An 8975-nucleotide genomic window follows, 5' to 3' on the forward strand; every position below is an offset into this window, starting at 1 on the left:
CCCCCCAAATCCCTAAATTAGAAAACCCAATCCCTAATTTTCCCCAATGGCCTCGTCGAATACCCGTCATTCGATTACCGTTAAGCCCGCCACTACCACCACATGCTCACCATCGATCGACGACTAAATCCTGACCACCATTCTGCTATGGGACGACGTCATTCGCCGTTAATTTCATCGTGAAAACCAATCGACCATCACTGGTTTTTCATCGACTCCGACCAAATTGGCAACTAATTTGTCTCACCGTCGCTACCATTGAATTTCTCGAAGCCATATGCCCAAAACCTGACCAGGTTTGCCATCCACCGTCGACGTTCTCGCACTCCGCTGTGGGTAGGTTCTCAAATGTTTTATTTCGGTTACTGGTTGTGGTTTTTGGCTATTTTTGTGTTGTTGGCGTTGTAAATGATGTTTGGTTGACCGTGGAGTAGTCAACTACCGTCCCCCGACTCGTCGTCATTGTTACTCGCCGCTGTACGCGCGTGGGGCTCTTCCCCAGCCAAGGAAATATTCTATAACCGATTCGGGTGGATCGAATCGACCTAACCCAGTCTGAATCGGGTATGCTCAACCGTTGAGTGGTCTGACCATTGATCGTTGGTCGGTCTGACCGTTAACCGTTGACTTCGACAAAAAATAAAAAATTTCAAAAAGTCATATTTTATGTTTTTCGACATCTTGAGTCCAAATCCGAAGTCCGTTTCCCCATATTCAAACTCGGTAAGCTATTTTTCAACATTTTACCTTCTGTTTCGATCCATTTTTTTTGGAATGACACCTCGTTTCTGATGTAATTTGTATTTATATGTACCTGAGATATTATTGGACATTGGATTCAAGATTGAGAGTGATCGAATGGATTTTAAATGTTCGATCGATAGAGCACAAAAATTAAGGTAATACATTACTACCTTATGCATGTTGTATGGAACATGTTGGTATTGGTAAATGCATAGTTGAATATGGTTACATGTGTGTAGTTAAAATTTTTAAACTTGATTCGAATGCGAAATAAAGTAAATTTAAACTGAATAAGGCTCAAACTACATGTATAGACACAAGAAGAGTGATGAGAAATGATTTCAAGTACAACGATTATTCTAAAAAGAAAATAACCTCAGAATCTCTAGATTCTATTTATCATTGTTAAAAACTTTAATATTGAAATTACGTTATTATAAAATTATAAAATTTCCCCTATGAGGTAAAAATAGCCTAGGTTGGCCCTGAGAGCAAAAATACCTTGAGAATTTGTATTTACTTTGACAAACTACTGATCCACCTGTTAAATTCCTGATATGTTCAGGAAGTCGCTAATAATCAGATCATGACATTCGAGAAGGTACAAGACCTATAATTGTTGATTTATCAGCAAACAGCTAAAGACTAAAATATTGGAATCACTATTCATGTTTGAATTATTTGGAAAAAATTGAATTAAATGGAAATGTTGGACAGAAGGAATAGACTAGAATACTCTTGAATTGTAATTTGACCAAAATACCCTAGCACTAAAAAAAGACCAAGTTTTCCCATGAAGGTGAAAAATAACCCAGAAAGGACATACTTGACCAGTTATCAGAAAAAGTGCATATGTTTGGATTGAAAGAAATTACTGAAATGTCATCGAGTTGCGAAATAACTAAAATAACCTCCGATATTCAAATGATAGAAATAACCATAAACCCCAAAGGATTGAAATACCTTTAATTCCAAGATGACTGGAGTAACCTCGAGTGTTAAAGTGACCTAAATATCCTAACAACTTGGAATAAGTGGATGTCTTTGGATAAATTCTAGAAAAACCAATAAACTTATGTTGTATCATTCGTAAAGGTTATAGAGCATAACTTAAGTATACTGGTATTCTTGATACTGATAAATTACAAAAAAATATAATACCATCGAATTCCTAATCGTCTCAACTAGTTCCTTTTAATGGTGATTCTGAAAGTGGTCAGTTCAACCAGTGTAATCAATATTAAGAAGTTATTATTTGTAAAGTATATCAATTCGGATTATTGAGAGTGGAGATCGATTAGTACGATTTGACTCAAAGTCATGATAATACGATATAAATTCAGAATAATGCAAACTACTGTTTTATTGGATTAAGTTACTAAGAAGCCATAAGAAATTAAAATGTCTAAAATACCCCTAGTTACCTGAATAATGGAATCACTAATGTTATATCTAGATCTTCAAAAAATCTAATGTAAAGGTTACTGAGTACCTTTTTAATACACTCGAATCTTAATGATTTTTGAAACATCAATTTCTGAAGGTTGATTCGATATGTTAATGAATGAACCCTTTTATAGGTACCTCAATTCTGAATTTCATCCAATCTACAAAAGTTATATGTTTTTTCTTCCTAATAACAATCAATTGCCTCCGAAAAATATATGAATACTATATGATCTTGATAAATCACTTCCTGAATGATTGATGAATCTGTCAGCTATCAAACCCCCTTTTATATGGATCTCATTTCTAAAATTTAATTAGTTTGTAGAAGTTTCGTGTTTCCCCCACTTGATAATTGCTACGTACCTTTGAAAAATAACTGGATCCTCTAGTGTGTTCCCTATGTACTACATGATTGTTTTATCTGTTTTGAAATACATTTCATCTAAATTATAATTTATTGATTTACTGCTTATGAACTATGGCTACATGATATGTGTTCTCTGGTTATTGTTTTTACTGATAAATAAATATGTTTGAACTCTGATTTCCTACTACCACTGGTTACTGTCTAAAAAATGTTTTTCTTCGAGGTACTCTAGGATCTGGTATGAAGTCTCAGGTTCAGTTCTGATCAAGCTGGTAATTCCTTATATAGGTTCAGCACCGATTAACTGGTATTGCTTATGGACCTAAGGCGACCCTTAGGTGGCCTCCTAGGCCCAATTGGCCTAGTGGTAAGACCTTATAGACCCTAAAGTACTCCCTCAGGGTGGCTTATCTGCTGTGTGCATTAGGTAAGTGCTTATGGGCCTGAGGGCGCACCTCTCAGGTGGGGACCTACGCTTCGGCTAGGGTAAGACCTTATGGACCCAAGGTACTACCTTAGGTTGGCACCTACACCCAATGGGCCTAGGGCAAGTCCTTATGGATGCATTTATGGGGAACTTCATATCGATGTTTGGTTGGAGGGTTTTACTATGGTTATAAAAATATGTTTTAAATTGTTACAGTTTAAAAAAGGACACTGGTTTTAGTTGGAACACACTAGAGATCCTATTCCGATCTCTTGAACATGATCCTTGAACGTCTCCTCTGAATTATAAGCTTCATGTATTTTACTTGAAAAAATATCAGTGGAACCTCAACTCATCACAAAAAATTATGGACGTCTAAATCAATAAGGAAAATTATGCTTTTCCATTTATCTCCATGTCCTTCAGCATCATTTGGTAGTTTTGTATTACTAAGCTTCCCAAAGCTCACTCTTTTACTCTCTATTTCAGGTTAAAAGAATTGATCCAGTGCAACTATCGACATCTGTAATGGGAGTTCCTTTGGCTTGGGTTGCAGGGTACGATACAAGTGAAATTAGGGGGCATTTAGGTCACATTTGATTTTTATTCCGAGTCTAAAACTTGTATGATTTTAATTCTATTTGTAATATATAAATGGTTTCTAAACTTGTATTTTATTTATATTTTTTTTACGATTTACACGTTTTAACAGAAATTTTAAAATTTCCCTGGATTTTTACTGAAGGTCGCTCCTGTGGCCCTAATGTGACGTCCCAAATCGAATCCAGTCAACCGCATCAATCTAAGGGTGTTACAGAATCCGCCCAAATGCACTTCCATTCCAATATGTGTCACCACCTGATTGGTGGGAAAAATTTAATTAACATATTAAAATTAATGAAAGTCACCCTTCAATTTTATTAACAACCACGTAATCACCTCCAGATTAGAGGATTAAGTTTTGATTAATTGAATTAAAATAGTGACTAAATCGATACAATGTGTAAATATTAAAGACCAAATATATAATTACGTCAATTTTATTAACAACCACGTAATCACCTCTATTAAAAATTAACTTCTAGTGGTCTGTTTGATTGCTTTAAATAGTTTGGTGGTATGTTTTATCGCTTTTAAACGTTGCTCAAATGGTTAATGACCATAGTTCGGTGGTCACCCGTGTAATTTACCTTAAAAGTAAATACTATATGTAAATTTATTTTTAAAATGTGGATTATATTAATAATATATTAAATATAATATTTTATAAAGTTTAAATAATATGATTTAAATAATTTTATATATTTTAATACAAATATTTTTCAATTTAATATTAAAAGTTTAACTTATTAAAAATATGTATCATAAACATCAATTAATAAAATTTACTTTCAAGTAATTTTTTATTTTCCAACCAAATACTTCAATCTTATATTCTTATCAAATAAATTAAATAAGAATGATATTACACTTCGATAATTCTATTATCATAGATAAATATTACATTATATGAATAAAAAATGTTTCCAAGTCTATATTAGTACAACGTACAAAAATATCAATAAACAAAAATCAACCATTTCTCTGCGATCTTTGTCTCAACTTGGGAATAACTAATAAAATAAATTCCGGATTTCAGTGTAAGCAAAACAAAATGTGAATCCGCCCCTTACTGGCGCTTACACGCAACTCATCAATCCAACTAATAGTCCACGGGTTTGATTACTCTAAATAGATGAATGTAAACATTACCTTATAGGAGAATAATTCAGCACTGATAAAGGTTTATCAGAAAATGCTCAAAGTGAGGACATAAATGGGTTAATGTGTTACCTGAGAGCAATATTTTTCTTTATACAATTAGAACTCGGCAGCATTGTCATTATCATTCTGCGATTCTACGTTTTTCTTACCTTTTAATGTGTTAGTTTTAAAAGGGGCGCCTAGACACGCTTGGGGCGCAGGGTGCATAGGGACGACAGAAAATTTGCATTCAATAACCCGGGCAAGGCGAGTTATAAGAGGCGCGAGCCCTTCGGGCTTTTGATGAAAAGCGCAGGCACATGCAGTTCTATGCCTTTCGTGGGGGATTGAAATTGTAAAAAAATAATTTTAATAATAAATTAATAAAAATAAAGATATTATTTATTAAAAGTTTTAGATAAACACGGGCTCTTAACCTATTTTTGCACAACAAAATAAAACAATTGTTTTTTGCTCGACGGCTAACCTAGCACCAGTCCACCACGGCTGACGCACCACCACCGGGGCTGGTATGTCTCTCCCTCGCCTGGTTTTCTTTCTCTCCCAACACCCGATGGTTTTGTTTTTCTCCCAACACCACTGCCTTCTCCCAGCAAGGCAGCAACCGATGGTTTACTTTTTTTTTCCTCCCAGCACCACCGCCTTTTCCTACCGCCACACTGCTATTTTTATTTACTTAAAAAACTATTAGCTAATATTTTATTACTTAACAGGCGGTGCTATTTGTATTTACTTAAAAAATTATTAACTAATGCAGCACCACCGCCTTCATAAAGTATGGAAAACCGCTGATCAAAAGTTATTGAATTTTAATTAGATGTTTATTAATTAACAGGCGGTGCTAATAAAGTTAGTGTGTAACATATCAAGCCACTGATCAAAAGGATATTATTCCTTCATAAAAACACACACACAGCATCCAATTATTATTGCCATCATATTTCCATCGCAAGATATTAATGGTATTAGATTTCTTTTTTGATTAATGGATTCGGGATAACTTGTTAAATTGTTATTTATATTTATTGATTTTTTTTATATTTTATTAAATTTCAGTTTGTTGAAAAATGGACTCAAGGATAGCTTTTACGGGATCAACGGGTAATTTAGATCCAGCAATAAAATATGGAAAACTAAATCCTATAAATTAGAATAATTTTACATGTGAGTTTTGTGAAAAGGTTACTAAAGGAGAGGCACAACGAATAAACAACATTTAGTTGAAAGATTCAGAAACAATCGTATTTTCTTTTTGTTCTTTTATTTTTCTTTTATTTTAGTGTATGATATTGAATATTTTAATCTTTAAGTGCCCACAATATGATTATAATATTATTTTTTGTACACAATCTATTATATAATTAATTTATAGATTTTTTAACATATAAGTGTGCCTCGCCTACGAAAGACCTGCGACCCGCATTTAGATTCCAAGGACCCTTTGCGCCTCCCTGCGCCTTTGGCCTTTTAAAACTAAGAATGTGATTATTGTAGCTCAAGGAAGTTGGTCGCTCATCAACAGTTGTCCCCCAACGATTGTCTATCTCTACTCTTCATGGCACTCCTATAGAATTATACAACATTTACATTGAAACCTTTGTGAGTTGATTTGCAGAAAGGTTTCCATAAAAGAACTCTAGAGTTTATTTAAAGACCTATCAGTTCCTGAAATTTCCTCCAAATTTCCGTCTAACCAACTTATGCTTCCCATGTGAGCTGGCATAAGAGATCCAGTAATGTGAAGTATTTCCTCGTCAAAACTGCAAAGAATCAGCGCCTAAATTCATGTAAACAATGCGTCTTTAACCACCACGCCTTCCCTTTCTCCAAGGGGAAACTAAAAATACAAGAAACAAGAACTTCAAAGTAGTTGTAAATCTCCAGTATATATGAGCTTGGTGAACTACAATGATACGTTATTGAGCAGAAAAGCAAGTAGAATCGAGGCATAAAGAATAAACAAGACTATAAGACCCAATGACTTCTAATGAAAAAAAAAATGAACGAATGACGTACGAAATCACAAAAGCAAGGAGGCAAGATATCAATAAACATACTGAAAATCTAAAATACCTATTATTTAAACTTGGCCTTAGTTACAAATATATGTATTTGATAAATGAGCAGGACAAACAAGCTACTACTACAATCTTAGTAGAAGAAAATAAGCCGAGTTACTGTACAGTATACTATTTATCTCCAGCTTACAATAAAACATTGATGGTCAACAGAACAATACAAATATGAAAAACACATACCATTCTTAAAATTAAAAGGATAATTTTCTTTTGAAAGGAAATTGTCACCTCTTGACTAAAAAACGGATCATGGTTCATACCTTTATGACATGCCGCTTGTGAGATTTGCTGACAAATAGTTCCCATCTTTCTATGATACAATAAGAAACTTAAGTTATTAGAGTAATAAACAAAGTATCTTGCCATATACACATGCAACCCCAAAAAAGAAAACAAACAAGGTAGAAAAGCGTTACATTTCTATATTTAAATTTTCCACGCATGTTTTCAGCTGTTATGATAGGATGAAAAACCAAGAACAATGACATGAATAGATTCTCGACAAAGCTTCACTACCTTCCCCTCGGAACATGGAAAAGAAAAATAAGTTTAGAATTTAGACAATACCATAGGCCCTGCAGATTCATAAATGCATACAAATAACTTGAAATATCATGATAAATTACCTATGATCAAATCTGGTTTTGGTGAAATTAGTAGGAGATTTACTTTAAGACCAAAATACGGATGAACACCGAAAGAATTTTTGCCTACTTATCAGGAATATGAACATCATAAGCCAATAAAATACCATCAAATGTTTCATTGAACCTGCAAGAAAAAAGAAGAAACACTTTGTAACAGGACAAGGAAGCAAATATTCAAACATCATTTAATTACCATCATCATCATCAACATTGCAAGCGAAGTTCATTATGACAAAAACTATGTACCTATGGAGAAAAGCTTATTACTGTTAATAGCATTTAAATTTCCCCTGTCCACAAGCTTATAATTAACAGTAGTAAGCTTCTCCATTTGTTTAAAAAGACCCACAGTATCATTTAGATTTTAGATCCCTTGAGATGTTCTAAATTATACGCTTCATCCTATGAAGTTAAAATTTTCCGCTAGGATCATCGAATACTGAGCTCTACATTAACCAAACTAAGGGTGTAATCTAAATAAATCGCAAGCAATATCAACACAAATCAACAGCTTTTGGTGAATGGGAAAATAATAAAGAAAAAACAAGGTATTCAAGTAGTAAAAGAACGAACTTGAAGAGGCAAGAGCCAAGGTCACGGAGGATCGCCTGGGAAACATTCCTACACCTGTGAGGGTGTACGTAGGCCACCAAATTAGCAAATGCTACGCTTAATCCTTCCATTTCAAACTGCACAAAACTGGAACTTGAGGAATTCGTCTGGGTTTTACTTCAAAGGAGGCACAGATAAAACCCTGAACATGAAAAACTCTGACAACTATTACTACAAAACCTCGGCATTTGAAGTTTGTACAGCTTACTTTGGGGTTATTCCTTCGTGTGGTCCTCTAACTTAGAGGGAGCTTAACTAGGGTCATTTTTCCTTTTTGTGTTTTGGTTCCCTATTTTTTCCCGTTTACATCTTAATCCACTCTCCCTAGGGGTGAACATTCGATCGGGTCAAGCCGATTCTATTCAAACATTTTTTATTTATTTGAGTTGACGGGTTGTATTTTATGACTCGAACTTAACTTGAAATTTTATAGATTTTAATAAATTTGAGTAGAGTTATTCGAATTTCTATGTTAATTTTATTATAATTATTTATATTATTATAACAAGGATTGATTCCAATTTTTTGACTTTCTCTAACCACACACACATATATATATATATTTATATTATTTTCACATTATAATGATATTTAATATATCAAACACAATATAAAATTATAAACTATATTAACAATATTATATCTTTCTTTATTTTGAGATTAAAACATTGATGAGAGTATAAAAGTCATGAAATTGATAGGAAGAAAAGAATTTACAAACAATTACAGTAAAAAAATACTATTATGGAAAATATCATAATATAATTCAAACCTTCTTTTTAGTCATTTATGGTTGACTCATCGCAAGTCATCCTCATATCATATATATAAGATAAGCAAGAATGCACTTACCTCAAAAACCTCACTATCAAATCTTTACAGTCGAT

At 33.5% G+C, this 8975-nt stretch overlaps 1 pseudogene; it reads right to left on the reverse strand.

Moving 5' to 3' along the window:
• Nucleotides 1–5217: 5217 nt before the first annotated feature.
• On the reverse strand, nt 5218–8159 carry LOC120126171 (annotated as a pseudogene).
• Between the last annotated feature and the right edge of the window lie 816 nt (nt 8160–8975).

Source organism: Hibiscus syriacus, unplaced genomic scaffold, assembly GCF_006381635.1.
Source record: "Hibiscus syriacus cultivar Baekdansim isolate YM2019G1 unplaced genomic scaffold, ASM638163v2 tig00110450_pilon, whole genome shotgun sequence".
Classification (NCBI taxonomy): Eukaryota; Viridiplantae; Streptophyta; class Magnoliopsida; order Malvales; family Malvaceae; genus Hibiscus; species Hibiscus syriacus.